This window comes from Ambystoma mexicanum, chromosome 6p, assembly GCF_040938575.1.
Source record: "Ambystoma mexicanum isolate Mex_15411 chromosome 6p, UKY_AmexF1_1, whole genome shotgun sequence".
NCBI lineage: Eukaryota > Metazoa > Chordata > Amphibia > Caudata > Ambystomatidae > Ambystoma > Ambystoma mexicanum.
This window is the reverse complement of record NC_090935.1, coordinates 899,107,860-899,126,487: the sequence shown is the minus strand read 5'-3', so window position 1 is coordinate 899,126,487 and position 18,628 is coordinate 899,107,860.

Sequence of the window (18,628 nt, the reverse complement as noted above, 5' to 3'; positions counted from 1 at the left end):
CTTTATTCAGATTCTGCATGGTGAAAGAGCACTCTTTAGATTCACACTACCAGCCACTGTACTTTCAGAAATGTCACCATGGCCATAAACGTTATGGCACTCCGGAGTCATTTCTTTAGCAATCTTGGCCATCTGTCATCCAGGACGTCTTCCCTGATGGGGAACAGTTATAAGTTAGGTAATCTTGCACCTCTTCACAAGTCATGTTCCACTCTAGTTTCTTGCCTACTTCACGCACACTGCTCATCACACGTTGAAGGTCTTCCCAGGTCCATTGGCTGAAGGTGCCCATAACATGCAACACCCCAACATGTGCCTTACTGCTTGAAATCTCTGCCTCAGATATGAGCCCAGTGCCCGATCTATTCGGACATCTAAGTTTCACCCTTTGTAAATACCCCACATTGCAAGAGCAGTGTTAGCCACATTCCATATTTTATCAACTACTTCCCTTTTCTGTCATCATCCAAATAGCTCTTCTCTCTTCTGTTCCAACTGGAGTCCAGCCCCCCTTGTGAATTTTGAGTAATGAGTTGCAGACAAGGGAAGGGTAAATTCAACACCAAATATCTGTATCCAGTCTTATCCTATTTTGACACTATTATACCACCGTATCTGGCTATGTACCTGTGTCTATCTCATAAACTCCTCTATATCCATCTGTGGGGATTGCAAATGCTGAATCATGGTTCAAGTTCTGTTGTCTAGGTCCCCTGAAAACTAAGATGGTCTGCAAATAACACTCTTAATGTATTAGCCTTTCCCTGCTTCGCCCTAGACTGACACTAAGGTCCTCTAACTCACAATACCCCAGCACCACCACTCGGTGCATAGTTACGAGTAGATTCACTGTCTCTGGTACCAAACAGACATTGCCACCATGTTCTCGCCGGGGGGAAGAGCCTCACATGGATAACGAACAATCCTGATCATGCATTCATCTGGCCGTGGTGTAAACCCTAATCATAGATCCACCCCACACTCCCAGGCACCATTCAAATTTCAGGTTCCACCTTGCAAGTGCACTACATAGCATTTCTCATACCACGGTCATGCCCTGGCACCCAAAGACATTACTATGGTAGCAAATTCTTCATAGCTAGTATGGTTTGAACAGTAGAATCATGTTCTCGAACTACATCAGTGTATGTCAGTATAAGCAGACAGGTCGTTAACATCACAAAAATTGCACTACTTGGACTACCGCCACTTGCAGTGGCTCAAGTGCACCCACATTGGGTGCTCCTGAACCTTTACAGCAGAATTGGAGGTAATCTGAACCAAGAATGGCCCCTCCCACCTAGGGGATGAAGCTGTTCTTCTTTGATGAACCTTTATGAGGATGCTGTCACCAGGCTGTAATGAATGACCTGGCGTGTGCTGGATCCTTTGGTAGAGCTGCTTGCACCTGATTAAGAATATTCAAGATTTAAGGTCTTCACATACTCAAATAATTGGTCATCTGACAGCTGCAAATGATAAGTAACAGTTTTCATGGTTGGAGACACAGGTATTAGCATGGGTCATCCATAAACAATTGCATATGGACTAAGCCCAGTCTTCCTGTTTGGGGTACTTCTCACACTGAATAAAACTAAGGGAAGGGCCTCTGGCCACTTAAACCTCGAGTCCTGACACAGTTTAGCTAACTTGTACTTTGAGACCCTATTTTGTCTCTATTGCCCCTGCTGATGGAGGGTGGTGGGGACAGTGCACATTGTGCTGAATCTTTAAGGTTCATAACAATGGGCCTCATTACGAGGTAGGCGGTAAAAAAATCTGTCATTACCGGCATGCCGGTATGAACGTGTCCGTGCAGTACCCACTCCGCAAACAACATTTGATTTATGAGTCTGCATGCACACGCATCCCTGCATGCTGGTAATGGATGCACTGCCTTGCCGGTAAAGTCCCCCACGCCGCTGATAGCGGCATCAAGGAATGCATTGAAACCTCCCCTGCCACCGTTGGCACCCTAAATAACGGTACTGCTAATAACGGTACTGTCATCGTGCAGAACAGGAAATGCACCGGTGGTCATTTTAAAAAACACAATGCATTGCAATCCTCCGCAGACAGAACCTGAGCATCCAGCTTCCCAATCCCTATTGGTGGACAATGTCAAAAGTCACTAAGAAAGGCGGAGCATGTTTGCGAAAACCACGTTTCAGTGATGATGAGCTGAATATGCTCGCTGATACGCTAGTGGAGCAGGCGGATGTAGTTTTTTGTGCAGACCTGTGCCGTCTAGCACAGCTACAGAAAAAAAAAAATATGGGAGGAGGTTGCCAGAAAGGTGAGTGCGGTTGGAACCATTGCCCGCTCTGTAAAAGACTGCAGGCAGCAGTGAGACGACCTGCGCCTGCGAGTCCGTAACATCTTATCGGCCAACAGCAGCCAGGGGCAGGCAACAGGCGGCGGTCCAAACTCCTGCATAAAGCTGTGGAGGTGGGAGGAAACCTGTAGCCCGATCATCGACATGGAGGCCATTGAAGGAGTTGGTGTAGCAGATTATGGAATCCCATCATCGGCTGATGGTGAGTGACCCTTTGCACACCACACAAGTCCCCACAAACACCTGACATCCAAAGTACAATGTAAGCCAACAAATGTGATTTTGATGAGAGCAAATGCATGGCCCATCATACACACATACACAGAATCCTGCCGAGATGCTGGACCCACCACTGTCACATCAAAAAGCATTGTGCATGCAGCTCCTATACCCAACACACATCTGATACACAATCAAAAATCACGTCACACAGCACGCAAACCACAACACACCTGTTGGCCTCACAGCATATACCATGGAAAACATGTCTACACCTGAGGGATGCCAATAATACCCCCCCCCCATCTTGTAAGCACCCTGTCCTCCATGCCAACAAGCATGCACCGAATCACAAGGCCCAAACTGCACAAACACCAATGCATGCATGATGCAAGTACTCCCATCACTGATCCCTGCCTCTCTGTCCCCCACAGGCACTGATGCAGACAGCGACGAAGATGCTGCAGCGGCACACCCCAGGACACTTGCCAAGAGGTCCAGGGGTCAGGACAATGGCACCAGGCATCCACGTCCAGGGGCACAAGGATGAGCCAAGGGGCTCACAAGGCACACACCAGTGCCCAACTGGCTGCACAGCCCTCAAAACAGGTCTGTCAAACACCTGCCCCTGCCCCTGCCCCCCTGGAGACACACATTTCACAGGATGTGCCCAAATCTGTGGCAAGTGACCATGATGGCACGCAGTCAGCAGCCACAGGTTCAGTTGGGGAGGTTGCTGCATCGCCCCAACATACTGCTGATGAGGACAAGGGGCATGAGGAAGACGCCTATGAAGGAGGCAGCATGTTGGGGGATGGTGGACAAATGACCAGGCCGCAGGACACACCACAGGGCACCCCTCAGCATGAGCCTGAGGGGCCAGGGCAGCCAGGAGGAGTGGTCTCCACCAGAGGACAGCCCTGTCTTGCCATGCAAACATCCACTCCCACCACAATACAGGCCCTTGAGGGACGTTTGTTGAGGATGGAGGGCCGTCAAGAGCCCATGCATGCACTTGTGAAGCAATATGTTGCCGATGGGGAAGCAACACGCCGGGCGATGAGAGAGAACACTGTGGCCATCATCAAGGCTGTAAATCGAAATTCAAAGCGGGTCCTTGAGGGCTTTGCAACTATGGCCCCGATACTGGAGAGAATGGCCAACACCATGGAGCAGTGCCGTCCTGCGGCATCCAAGCCACATCCATCCACTTCCTCCACTACCACGCCTGCCAGCTCAACACAGACAAGCCCTGTGCGCAGGTCCCTGCGCAGCATGCGGCGCATAGACATGCAACCCCCTCCATTGAAAAGGGGGCGGCAGTAGCAGGGGTACCCTGCACGTGTTGACTGTCAGTGCATCTGGACACATGTTGTGCTCTTGATGTGTGGGGGTTTAGGGGGGTGTAGGGTGGAGCGTGGGGAGAGGGGCTGTGTGGTGGTGTTGGGGGGTGGGGGAGTGGCTGTGTGGGGGTGTTGAGCCGTGGGGGGAGGTGTGAGGGTGTGTGTGTGGGGTGGAGGGTTCATTCATGTTGAAAATACTATCTGTTCAATACACCCATTGTGTAAAAGAATTCACATGACTGGACATTGCTTCTTCAGCGTGTGTCAGTTTATTGCATGAAAGTGTACAGTGCCCATTTTTCCCAAAACCCAGTGCCCATATTCCCCCAATCACAGTGCTCAGGGTCCTACATCCATAGCACCCTCTGCATCCCAGTGCATCAGAAACTATGGTCTATCACTGATTGATGCACAGCACGTCCCTCATGTGCATCACGACCTGACCAATGGGCAACATCTTCTCCTTCCTCATCTTCATCTTCACCTGGTGGTGGCTGGTCCATGTCAGGTGGCAGAGGTACGTTCTGCCGAACGCACATGTTGTGCAGCATGGCACATACCATGATGATCTTGCCCACCTTCTCAGGCCCGTAAATGAGTGCGCCACCCGACCAGCTGAGGCAGCCAAACTGTGCCTTCAACAAGCCAAAGGTCTGCTCTATGACCACATGAGTGCGTGTATGAGCACAATTGAAGTACTCTTCGTGCTTGTTTTGCGGATTCCTTAGAGGGGTAAGGAGCCACAGCTTCAGGGGATAGCCAGCATCACCTGCATGGGAGCACAATAAGGTATGTGTTAGGGTATTTCTTCAATTCCATTTGTGCTCAGCCCGTACATCATTCATGCTCATATGCAGTATATCGTCAATGGCAGCTATTGACTCACATCTGTGCAACTGTCTGCCCTGTACACAACTTGGCAATCCATGGTGCTGGTCTTGGGTGACGTAAACATCTTAGGGGCCTTGACATTGGAATCACCAACCACCCAGTTGGAGTGACAAGGTCCATGAAGTACTCACATGTGAAGGTTGTGTGGCAGGGAATGAGACCCAATGCATGTTGGGCAATGTTTGATGCATTAGGCTGATACCAAACATGATACAGCTTGTTTAGACTATCATGCTTTTGGATAATTGTTGACACCATGCACGTGTCCCTCGACGTCTTCACACTAGTCACAATGGCACAATGGGATTGTTGGTATGGTCCGAATGTGTAGGGATGTGTTCCTTGGATGGTGCAGGGTGTCGACTTGCAAGCTGGTATTCATGTGCTGTGGGTGATTCCTGCACCGATCGCACTCATGTAGGTGTTGTTCAAGACTTGATGGGTCCAATTTGAAGCATCCTTGTCACATGTGTTTTCCCATTTGTATTCATCTGCAGATGTTGCCATGGTGTTATGCAGTGTTACTGTCGGGGAAGGGCAGTGACAGGGTATTTCCCTCAGTGGGAATTCATACTGCGCACACATGGATGCATGACCTGCGAGGTGCTTCGATGCGGTCATGTGTATTTAGCTTTGTGACTGCATGATGGTGCATTGTGGTGCTGTGGGTACGTACAGGTGATGTCCAGTGGACAAGTTCAGGGGTGTGCGCTGATTGTGAGTCTAACATTTACTCATTGGTGTGCAGCCAGAGTATGTCGGTCTCCACTGTCTGTGTCATGCATCTTATTTGAATGATTATGGGCACAGTGTTTGCCAGCATGGACAGTGTCCAGACACCCCATTGAGGACACTCCCATGGCCCAGAGGGCAGACAGGTTGCACATGCATGTACCCCCACCCCCAAAATACACTCCCATGGTTCAGAGTGCAGACTCATCCAGTAGCCAGGCACGTCGGGCAGCATCTCGTTCATATAGCGGGGTAGCGAGGTGTTTCGCAGCACCATTGCATCATGCGTGGATCCTGGGAATCTGGCACAGCAATGTGTTATCATTTTGCTGGCATCACACACCATCTGCACATCGATGGAGTGGTATAGCTTCCCATTGCAGTACACCACCTCCACCGCTTGCAGGACTACCAACTCCATGAGGGTGCAGTCGAGGGCACCAATGACATTGGGCATGCCTGCGAGTGCATGAAATGCTATTTTGGTGTCATTCACCTCCTGTACTGTCTGTGGTAGGGATATGCAGGCCCTTGTGTGCTTCAAGAGTGCATCCAGCACTTGGTTTAGCACACCGGAGAAACATGGTTGCAAGATTCCATGCAGCTGACCCACTGTGTGCTGTTAGGTGCCGGTGGCCAGGAAGTGGAGCACAGATGCCACCTTCAGCACAGGGAGAATGGCGGTGCGGATGTTGATCAGGCTGACCAAGTCTTCATGTATTTGATCCACTATGGTGGTGATAGTGTCCCTGTCCAGGCGGTACAGGGTGTGGATCTGTGCTGGGGTTAAGTTGAATGGACTGGCCTTTATGCGAGGGATTGGTGGCTGCCTGCGGGGAACCACTTCCTGCAGTGGTGGAATTTGCTGGGGCAGTCTCACCCTCCTTCTCCTACTGCGTCTCCTCTGTAATCCCTGGTGTACTGCCCTCCAGTATCGCAACTGCAAGTGCAATCATTTTGGTCTTGGAAGGGGTTTGGTGTGTCCTCCTTTTGTGCAGGGCCAGGCTCCATTGCCTCCACCTGTGCTGATTGTGTGCACCAGTGGCAGTTGTGAACACAACAGTTTACTATTAACGGGTGATCCGCGATGCCGGTATTGCCGGCATCATGGTGGCCCTTCTTACTGGCACCTGGATGCCGGTATGTGCATGTCCGTGCGGTTCGTAATGTCTGATTCCTTGCGGCATGCCGGTGTTACTGGAACGGCGCCTGCGCGAATGCTGGTATGGTGGTGCACGGCCACAGCGGGTCCCTGTTGATGCTGGTCGGACCGGCATTGCAGGTCTTGATGAGCCGGTCCGGTATATGATGCCGGTAATGCCTTACTGGTATCGTTATTACCGGACCGCCAACCTTGTTATGAAGCAATGGGCCTCATTCCGAGTATGGCGGTAAGGGATAGCGGCCACCGTTAACGAGACCGGTGGCGGTAATCCCTTACCGCCATACTCCGAGGTTCCCTTTGCGCCCTCGCCCTTAACGCCTGCTTTGAGCAGGTGTTAAAGTCGAGGGCGCAAAGGGGCCTCCAAGCCAATAACGTTGACCGTAATGAACGGTCACCGTTATTTGCATCTTCCCCATTCCCATTGAGCCCTATGGGGGCTCATTTGGGAATGGGGAAGAGCCTTGGTGAATGGGGAATCACCGCCCCGCCAACCTTGGAATGGGGCGGTAATTCCGCCATCCACCAAGGCGCTGCCGGTCCGGGTACGGCGTCAACCAAGGCGTTAATAGCGACATTGGTTAGCGCCGTACTCGGAATGAGGCCCAATGTCTTAATAATAGTGTTCACAAAATAAGTGCCTTGATCACTGTTTATGCACATCGGTATCCCAAACTAGGCACAAATTCACATATTCATATTTTTGTTACTGTCACTGCGTCCACTTTCTGGCATGGATAGGCTTCTACCCAACCAGAAAACATGTCCACAACCACTAGCAAATACTGCCATTGGCTATATCGTGGCAACTGTAGAAACACTATCTGTACTCACAAAAATGGCCCATATGGGGGAGGGTGTGCCCCTGGTCAAATCGGCACAGTTTCCCCCACATTATTCTGTAGACAAATAACACACCTTTGGTAATCCTCGTGAGCCATAGTCATAAAATCCAGTGCAAACCGTTAGTGATTCACCAGCATTGTCGTCCATCTCTTCCCACGTGTGCTTGGTCATGATGCACCCTAATAAGATGTGACACAATATTCGAACACACTATCTGTTGCTATAGAGTTCTGGTGTGAACCAAATAACATACAGAATCACTTTGAATGAGTTAATATTTTTGGAGCCACTAACTGACCCTGCTCATCCTTACACAGAGTCTGCATGTAACCGGCAGCCCTGTTGAATCCAATTACCTTTTTCAATGAAGTGGCATTCTCCCACATATAAGCTCCATCGTTCTATGCAGGGTTTCTTCCAGGGCAGATTTAACAGGCAGGACACATGCATCCGCCTCTTGGGAGTTGCCCACTAATTTAGCCATTCCATCTGCAAAATCATTCCCACAACTAATAGGATCATCCAGCGACTGGCGAGCTGCCCATTTTGCAATGCACTCAGGCAACATTATAGCATCTCATAAAGCCATTGCTTATTGACTATATTTTATTTTATGGGTGTTCCATTTGAGGTCATAAAACCTCTCTGCTTCCAGAGCTGGACCAAAGTCGTGGGCTATGCCAATCACTTTATGAGAATCAGTGAAGATCGCACCTTCTTGTTGAACAGCCAGCTGACAGGCCCTGGTAAGGGCCACCAACTTGACTACATGTGCTGACATCACTTGATGTAATTTTCTACTCGCTCTCTACCATCTCCCCTGGGGCATAGATTACGTACCCCATGAACACCTGTTCACTTTGGACCCTGAAACAAGATCCATCCACGAAATAATCTATGTCTGTATTTGGCAGCATCACATCAGAAGGATCTGGCCTGGGCATCACCAGACAATCAGTAACAGGCACAAATGCATTCCAATGAATGCTGTGGTGTAGGCAACAGGAAGGCTGGATTCAAGACAGGTGATGTTTGACAAATTTTGCAGAATCAATTCATATTTGCTTGCTCAGGAGACAGACCTATGCTGAATCTTTGTTTTCAGCCAGTATCCCTTTATGATATCATGACCTAAATAATTAACTGTGCGGGTGCACGATTGGAGATTTGTCCTGGAAGCTTTGTGCCCCTTCTCTGCGAAAGCTGTCAGCAGCTCTTTAGTGTCTTACTTGCAGGCCTCATATGATGGTGAGGCAGTCAGTAAATCATCAACATATTGTACCCTTACTGATTTTCCTGGCAGCTTTATGTCTAGAGATTGTTTGTTAGCTATGGTGAAAAGAGGGTGGGAGACCCTGTATACCTGTGGAGCAAATGGGTCCAGGTATACTGCACTCTTTTATGAGCAAATGCAACTAAGTATTGACTATCCTTATGTATGGGTACTGAAAAAAAAGCTGAACAGAGTTTGACTGTGAAGTGCTTTGCCTCTGGCAGGGTATAGGACAATATGGTAGCCAGATTTGGCATCACTGGAAAGGAGAGTATAACCACAGCATTGGTGTCTCTCAAGTCTTGAACAAAATGATAAACATCTTTCCCTGGCTTTTTTTGGAAGGGACTAGAATCCCCTGCTTAAAGAGCGATTCAATGATACCTGCCTCAACCTCGGGTTTTAGGGTGTATTGGGGAGAGTGGGGGGACTGCTTACAATGATCCACTTTATTCACAGTGGATCAGCTCTATGTATATACCCTACTTCTTTGTCATGAATGGCCCACAAAGAATCAGGTACTGAATCAATGAAGACTTTCAGATCACTGGACCACTTTCTATGTAATCATACCATTACTGCGACTCTACAATGTTGCCCGGTACGAAAGCTGTGCCGTTGCGCACTTCAAAAATCCTGACCCTCATTACTGCGCTGAAGCAGAGCAGGGCTTGTGTGGGCATCCCCTGCTCACCTTGGTCACAGTAACAGGAGTTAGGGGTTGCGGGGGTGACAGGGGGAAAACATTTTTGAAAAAGGACCCAGCAGCGTCAACACTGACCCACGTAAGTAGGAGGAAGAGAGGCTGCAGGGGAACAATGGAGTCGGCGGTGCACACATACATGTGCCGTTTAAAGGTAAGTGGGGTGGGGGTTGAAGTATTGCTTGTAAAAGTGATCTATCTGATCACTGCACTGCGCCGTAATTGGCGTTGACATTTTCGTCGGCGCATTCACGGGTGGAGCAGTGAACACATAAATTCCTTTCAATCCTTTTCTCTCTGGTTTTCTCCCTGTTCCTCCCTGAGAGTTGCCATGACCGCTTCAATGTTATCTGAGGGCACACTCAAAAACACCTGTCAGGGGTGCAGTATATGGTGCACCTCATTTTACATAACAAATCTCTTCACAGCAAATGTGCAGGTGCTGTGGGGCTTAAGAGATATGTAATGGGCCCCAATGTAACCGTGAGGGGCTCGGTAACTGTGTGGACAATCATGATGCTGGAGATGCTCACCAACCTGGCTGTCTCTCTGGATAGAGGGATTAGCATTTGCATATGGGAATTGCGGCAAAGCCCCTTGTAGAGCTGCCAGAATCTGGACCTATCCACCCTTCTCTGGCATTTGGGCGTTCACAGGTCCCATGTTCTCTTGCTGATACAGTCTCTGTGGTCTGAATGGACACTCATGTTTCCAATGGCCCCAATGGTTAAGTAGTTTGGCACTGCGGTCCTCAGGCTGGTTGGTTCTGCCACCCTCCGTGTCCCTGTTGATCCTGTGCTCCCCACACTCACTGCTGATCAAATTGTCCCCACAATTGTTGCTGCTGTGTCTGTCCTATATATCCCTGTTGCTAATTCTGTTGTACCTGCTGTCCCGCCTGACCCCCTCCCCTGCCCATGTTCCTCGGTCTGTTCCCCCTCTTTTGTACATAGTTTGAGGGATTTGACACTAATCCTTGTAGCTGTCCCTGTCCCTGTAAACTGAAGAAGTTACCAGAGTTGTCCGCTCCATAAAGTCCTCTTCTAAACAGGTTTCCCCTTGTTCTTTCAGGACCATCAAGAATAACATTGTCTCTCTTGCCCCACACTCGCTGATTTCTGCAATCACTCTTTTGTCACTGATCTTTTGCCTCCTCCCTTAAGTACTCCCTTGCATGCCCACTCCTGAAAAAGCATTCAGCAGACCCTACCTCCCCTGCCAACTACCACCCTATCTCCATCACCCCTTTCCTGAGGAAGCTACTGGAGAAACTAGCATTACCCCAACTCAACTCACACACCGAACTTGTTGGTGGTCTCCACAACCATCAATCTGGTTTCTGAGCATCCAGTGGCACAGAAACTACTCTCCTAAACACCTGTGAAGAACTGCTCACATCCCTGGACTCCAACTCCCCAGCTTTCCTCATACTTCTCGATCTCTCCTCTGCCTTTGACACAGTCAACCATTCCATCCTCATACAAAGCTCCACGATACCCTTGGTATCTCGGAATGGGCACTGGTCTGGCTGACATCCTTCCTAACTGACTTCTCTTCCCAAGTCATCCTGGGCACCTTCTCCTCTCCTATTTCCTTCGCCATCTGTGGTGTCCACCAGGATTCTATTCTCTCCCCTTGGATCTTTAACATCTACCTTGCTCAGCTTGCATGCCTCATCTGCTCCTTCTCCTCCAACCTCCAGTGTTATGCAGATGACACACAGCTCTTTTTTAAACTTCCTGCTGACCCTCTTACACCCTTCATCATCCCCGACTGCCTTTTTGCCATCCAGTCCTGGTGCACCTCCAACTATCTAAGGCCTGTAAAACTGAGATCCTTCCCATCGGGTCCCCTGCTCCATCCTTCTTATCTTCACTCTGGCCTTCCACCTTGGGCCCTCTCCCTGATCCTTCTTCTGAAGCCAGAAACCTTGGAGTAATCTTTGACTCCTCTCTTTCCTTACTCCCTCACACGCAAGACATTGCCAAGAAGTCCCACTTTCAGCTCTTCCTTCTTAAAGGAATTCTCTCTTTTCTCATTTTCCCCCAGAGGCTCAATAATACCCGAGCCCTGGTTCTCTCTGTGCTTGACTATTGCAATAGCCTGCTCCTGAATCTACCTTCTTCCATTCTGCGACGCCTCCAGCTAATTCAGAATTGGGCAGCAAGCCTTATCCTTGGCCTGAGGCACCCCATCTCTCCTGCCCCAAAAAGTCTTCACTGACTCACGGTTGCTGCATGGATTAAATTCAGATCCCTTTGCATCATCCACAAGGCTTTCTGGGCGCAGGGGCCACATTACTTTCAACTTTATCTCACTAAATACTCTCCCTCTAGACCACTACGATCCTCTGGCACCGGCTCCTTGTGTGTAAAGCGTTTTGTTAAACAGAGGGTAGGTGGTCGATCACTTTCCTCAGCTGGCTCCCTCCTATGGAACAGCCTCCCCCTGCCTCTGTGCCTTGAGTAGGAATTTCTTAAATTCCAGAAGCTCTTCAAGACTTTCCTCTTTACCTCCTCCTTCCCACCTTCTCTCCCCTGCTAACCGCACAGTTGCTCGGATTGGTGTCTTGAGCCCTTCTGTATCCACGTGGCCCCTGACTTCCCACACCCAATCTGCCCAGCTCTTGCCTACCCTCAGCACTTGCCTTGGCACACCCTCCGCCCTAGAGGTTTGCACTTACACCTAACATGGCTCTATGCTGTGTAGCACTCATAAAGCCAAGCACTTCATCTGTGGCTCACTCTTGAGCTCGGACTCCCCAGCACTTACCCCCTCTGCCCTCTTCCTTGCTGCACTTGCATGTTCTGAATACTCACAAGGCATGGTAGGCTTGTCCTTTTGTCCTTTTTCCCACCACTGCTCTTATTAAATATTGTATTTTATAATTTATTTAAATCCTGTGTTCCCTGCCCTTACCCTGTGGGCGCTTTGAAACAGTATTTTACTTGCTATATAAGCGCCTAACAAGCAAACAAAAAAAAAAAAAAAACTATGCATTTGCAGCGTCATGGGTTCATTCTCAAATGTTTCTTTCTTCTGCTCCTAGCACGTGGCACAATGGTTCGCAACCACCACTATCTCTGCCAGTGGTTTGGACTGCCAGCCTATACACACATTATTGGGTTGTACTTGAACCTTCAGTAGAAGTCCAGAAACAAATGAGTTTGCGATAGCCTCTTAAGCTGTCTCATCTGGCTTGGTAATAGAGTGTTGAGTGATCACCTCCTTTAATCTGTCTAAATAATCTGCTGGAGATTCTCCATTATTTTCCTTACAGTTCAATGTCTTGGCCCAATCGGTCTTTCTTGGGCAGACCACTATCCCTATCCTTTCCCTTGCCTGAACCAGGGTGCCCCTATGCCTGGATCGAGGGCTGGCCAAGCCACTTGTTCCTTCAGCCACTATCTCACCTCTGCTGGTATTACTATTCTTATAAATTGATTCATATCTGCCCAAGAGGGATTACAGCACAGCAGGACTGCATGCAGCTCTTCCACTAATCATTGGGGCTCTTCCCTGATATACAGAAACTCCTTTGTCAATGTCCTGAGGTCCCGTGTGTCCAGGGGACGTGTATAGGCTTGGTTGTTGTTATTCTCCAGATGGCACTTACCTGAGGGAAGCCTGGAAGATTATCAAATCTCTCCTGTATACTTGACCCCCCCTTGTTGCAGATGGCACGTATGAGGGGAGTGCACCCATAGACAGCTGACTCACCCTGGGCACCTGACCACTTAGTCCTGGTGCTAAGTGTGCAGAAAGCAAATAAGGCAACATGTCTACAATGTGTGCTTCTTTCTGCACTTGATCCTGTTATGCCTGCCCCTGCCTCTCACCCATGGGAGATCTCACACTTGCAAACAACTCAAGGATATCCTCTGCATGTTCATTATCTTGATCTTCCTGTTTATTCTCTTCCTTTCCTCTCTTCGCCCCTATCCTGAAATATCTTGGGGCACAAGTGGACGACTGTATCTGTCCCCATGAGTGGCATTCACATATGCTCGTCCGTTCAGTGTACAATACAGCCTTAGCTCGCACGCTAAAGAGCTGGGAGATGCTGATGAATGAAGTATTCCCTCTCCTCTTCAGTTTGACCACCTCTGGTTTACAAAGGTATTTTCCATAGTTAACTCTGATGAGGGATTATGTTATCTGCACAAGGCGATGCCCGGATATGCATAAATCATAAATTTCATTGTGTTCATGTCAGGCCCATTTTGGAGGCAAGTGTTCATTTTCCGCTGTGCCCCCCAGTCTGCATGGCACATCGCCTATGTAGATTGTTTGTTTGGTTGTTTTATTATTTATAGTGCGCGCCAGACCCTGGGGTATCAGGGCGCAGGGAGAAACAAGGACATTTTCAGCTTAGGTTAAAGTGCTGTACAGGGAGGTACAAAAGTGAAGAGGAGCAGACAGTATAAGATATTTACAGACATATGAATATAAACAGACAATATAAACACTGCCATGAATATGGCATCAATAGTATGTACTTGAGAGGATGAGGTGGCGGGAATATATACAGTCAATATAAACATGGGCATGAATATGAGATGTGAGGGTAAGATGTCTTTATATTGATTGCATGCTTCCCTAGTACCCACTATTATTTCATCTTTAGTTACATAACTACTCGGGTACAGCTTTGGCCCTCCTTGACTCACAAATAGCTGTTTCTAAACATAGTCCTATCCAGCCCCTTGGTTAGTCATTCACATCATGGGTGTACATTGTTTTTACTTTATTTAGTAGACTCACTGGTGATGGGTAGTAGACTCACTGGTGATGGGTAGCCTCCTAGCATAGCTAGCAGGAGTTTCTGTGACGTATGTGTTTCTGTTTTCCTTCGGCTTTTATCATTATCAATTACGGGGTCAGCTATCGTTTGGTCCTGACGAAGGTGGCAATATCAAAATATCCACCGAAACGTTTGAATGCAATCACTGTAGAACCCTAGATGACATTAAACTGTAATATTTGCCTGTGTATGACCCTACGTAGACCCTCCTGTGACTTAACCCCCTTAGAATAGGATTAGCTGTACACTGTCATTTATAACAGGTCTTATACAGATATGCGGGATTGATTTTGTTGCATTTATGTTCTGTTTATATGTGAAGATTGTTTTTTCATGTGTTTTGTTATATTTTATGTCTACAGATTCATACTGTGGCACACACTGTATTGTCTATTTGTTTGATGTATATTGTACATATTATTTTAGATCTATGACACTGAGTATTATTAAATGCATCAACTAAATGATTGGATATGCCAAGTGTGTTAGCATCTTTTCGCTTCTCAGATTAGAAGTCTTGCATCTCTCTAGGGTTGCTGTAGGTATAACCCCTTAGGGGTGTAAAATAATGTTGTGAATTGTATTCTTAAATTATACAGAACATTCAGTTGTTACTGGTGGGAACAATTCCTGTTGTTTCAAATATTGATTGCTCACAGTTCCCACTGGAGTCACGACTTGCCCACTTGTGTGGATGACTTGCCTGAGGGGAGCCAAGAAGATTTGAGAACCTCTCCCGTATATTGCATCTCCCCTTGTCACAGATCGCACATATGAGGGGGGCACACCCATTGACACCTGCCGCACCATGGGCACCTGTCCACTTAGTCCTGGTGGTAAGGGTGCAGATAGCAACAGAGGTGACATGTCTAACATTTTTGGGATTTTTTCTGCACCTGATCCTGTTACGCCTTCCCTGCCTCGCACCTGTGGGAGATCTCATACTGGTAAAGAGCTTGAGTATATCCTACGCAAGTTCAGAATCTTGCTCCTCCCGTTCATCCTCTTCCTTTCCTCTCTCTGCCCCATCCTGAATATCTGGAGGCACAAGTGGACTACTTTATCCGCCCCCCTTCAGTTTCTTGAAACCTTTATTTGTCCTCTCAGTCAGTCATTTGCCTCTTTCAGTCCCTTAATCTTACTGTTGTTTCTCCTAGCTGTCGCTTCCTCCAGCCATGTGACTAAAACTCCCCACTGAACTGGTGATACCTTCCTTCCCTGTGCCTTTAATGTCTAATGCCCTCCTAAGTGCTCCCAGTTTATCTAAATTGAAGGTCTCTTTCATAGGAAATTGGGTATGTTTTAGCGTCCAAAAAAACGCACGCAGTACTGCTGAACTGAGTGAACATAAAGGTGAAAAGTGTTTGTGTGTTTGCTGAAAAAACATTATTTGAGGGTATTTCTGGTCACTCCAGCAGTGATATTACTGTCAGTGAGATTGGGTGTGTGATGGAACACAAACCTTCCAGGATAGAGAGAGAATTTGGGCTTGGGTGGCTTGATTGAAGGTATGTTCATACATTACTTGGTTTAGTACAATTGTGGACACAAGTGTGTGAATTTCTTTCACTAACAGCACACTTTGAGGGAAGGGGAAAGTGTTTGGGGTGCACATGTAAGTATTGTTTGCAGTATCTTGCAGATCACTCAGATGTAGATCAGCAGCACTGACTCATTTGGAAAGGCCTTTGAACTTGCTCCTTAGAACTCGCCTGTATCCCAGGTGAGCATCTTCTCTCAGAAGAATCCTTGCACAAGCTCCACATCCAGGTACAGGCTTCCTAATTTCTCCCAGAATCTCAAGTCACCCATGGGCTATTAAGGATGCACCCTTGTCCAGCGGTCGAGCTGGCATGTATTCATGGATGGGTTTTTGGGAGAGTCTCCCAGGTCTAGGCTTTAGGCCATTTCTGTTTGTACTCGAACTAGGAAACAAACTCTTCTGTCACAATGAAAGCTAAAATAAATGCAAGGCTACTTGTGAGGTAAATTCATGATTGTGTGGTGAAATGAGATAAACACACACTCTTGTGGTGGAAGAGTGGCATCACTTCATCACTAGGTGCACTATTAACAGCACACAAAGTCAGTAGTTATTCAGGAAGGTACGACGTCATTTCATCGCCTGCAGTTTTTTCACAGGGTTTTTTTTGCCGCAGTTTTTTTTTTGAAAAAAATCATCACATTTTTGGAGGGGGGGTTAAAAAATTATATCAATTGGGTGAGGGTGTGCGGGGATATAAAACTAATTGAAGGGGATGGGGGATTTGGGGGGTAACCCTCCCAAAAATAAAAAAAGAAATTCGATGATTTTTTCGAAAAAAAATCAGCGGTGAAAAACCCTGCGATGAAACTGCAGGCGATGAAATCACATCGAACCTTCAGGAACGTGAATTATGTATTGATTTTGACTCAATAAAGCAGCAGTTGGCTGGGTCGATGAGTCAGCCCTTAGGAGATGCAGTATTGATCCAGTGCTACGAAATTCATTCAAATGAACAACTTTTAAAATGTTTAGGCCAGGAAAGTGGGACACTTAGGCATATACAAAAAACGTGCACTCTCCTGCTCCGACTCACATTGTATTTGAGTGTGGGCTGGTCATGAGCACAATTGTGAGACCTTAATAGCTGTCTAAGGCAGAGATCTTTTTTAAAACTATCCAATGTAATATCACAAGGTTTGGCCATCACGCCCAATAACTTTGTGGCTTTTCCGTTCAAGTGATGAACTTTCTCTTTCATCAATAACTCAAAGTCCTCAGCAGGTAACAAAGTCTGGAAGCCCAGCTGATTACGTAGTTACCTTTTGCAGCTATATACAAAGTGACTGTCCTTGAAAAAGTCACAGGGTAGAGCAAGAGGAACGCGCTGTGACCGAACACGATCTTACATTTCATTGGTGTATCAGGGGCCCCTGAAGCTCAGGGGCCTCCCAATAAGGGCCACCACTACAAGTGCTACTAGGGCTTCCTGGCCAATAAGCACCAGTAACATGAGACATTTAAGCTGCTCAGAAAGAGACATTGGGGGTCATTACGACCTGGGCGCAAAGGGATACCGGGCACCGGTAATGACACCGGTGCCGGTAATCCCTTTGCACCCTATTCCGAGGTCCCTTTGCGGGTCCCTCCCTTAACGCCTGGTTTTACCAGGTGTTATGGACCGGACCCGCAAAGGGATACCGGGGTCAATAACGGTACCGCAATTTGCGGTACCGTTATTGACGCCTTCACCCTTCCCATTGAGCCCTATGGGTGCTCAAATGGGAATGGGGAATGGCTTTTCAAATGGGGACGTACCAGTCCCGCAAAGGTCAGAATAGACTGGTAAGTCCCCATACCACCAAGTCGGTGGCGGTACCGATATTGGTGCTAGTCATGGCGCTAATAGCGCCATGACTAGCACCAACCTCGGAATGAGGGCCATTCACTAGCAGTACAACCCGAGCCTCAAACTTGAAAGCTGTCCTACTGAGTATATATGCCTTGTTTTTGTAGCGCTTTTACTGTGAGGTTGAGTTTTGTGACAAATTAAATGAGCACCAAGCCCATGTACCCAATCAGAAGGTTCGCGCTTCAATCACTATTACAGACATCTTTGTTATAAATAAAAATATGTGGTCATACTTATGTTGCCAAAATGCTCTTTGATTTTATGCGAAGCAGCCAGGTGCCAGTAGTTCCCCTCCCCTTGCTCATTCTTGATTTATACACAGAATGAGGGCGAGTTACTCATTGAATTGTTTGTATTGTGAGAGAGTGTTGTATTTAGAAATAGTGATATAATTTCAAACTTAGAGAGATGTATTTACAACATGTGAACAAGAAGCCACCAAGACCACCCAAGACCATGTTAAGTGATCCAAAAAACAAGTTTGTAGCGTCATCTGATTTATTTTCTGGGACAGGCAGCACCCCCTTATAGCAACACCTATCCGAACACATACCCCTTTTTTAGTGCCCCCCCTCGATTTCACATCCCACTTAAAGCTATCACTGTAACCATGCCTGTCTGTTTCCATTTCCTTCCCACTCTCCCCCACCCTTCCCTGTCTATATCTTAGCTCTTGCCCTATCTGAAATGCAATCAGGCCAAGTACGATAGTTAATTTCACATCCTTACTGATCATGGCCTCTATGAATGTCATTGTATTTTCCCTTGTTCCCTCCCTTGCCTTGAAGCGCGTTGAAACACATTGGGCCTCATTAGGACCCTGGCGGTAGCTGTGCCCTTATTAAGGGCATGGCTGCAGCCGGAAATTAATTTTTACCGGGTCCATGGAATGGGCAATTACCGGGTCATGCCGACCTTAGTGTAC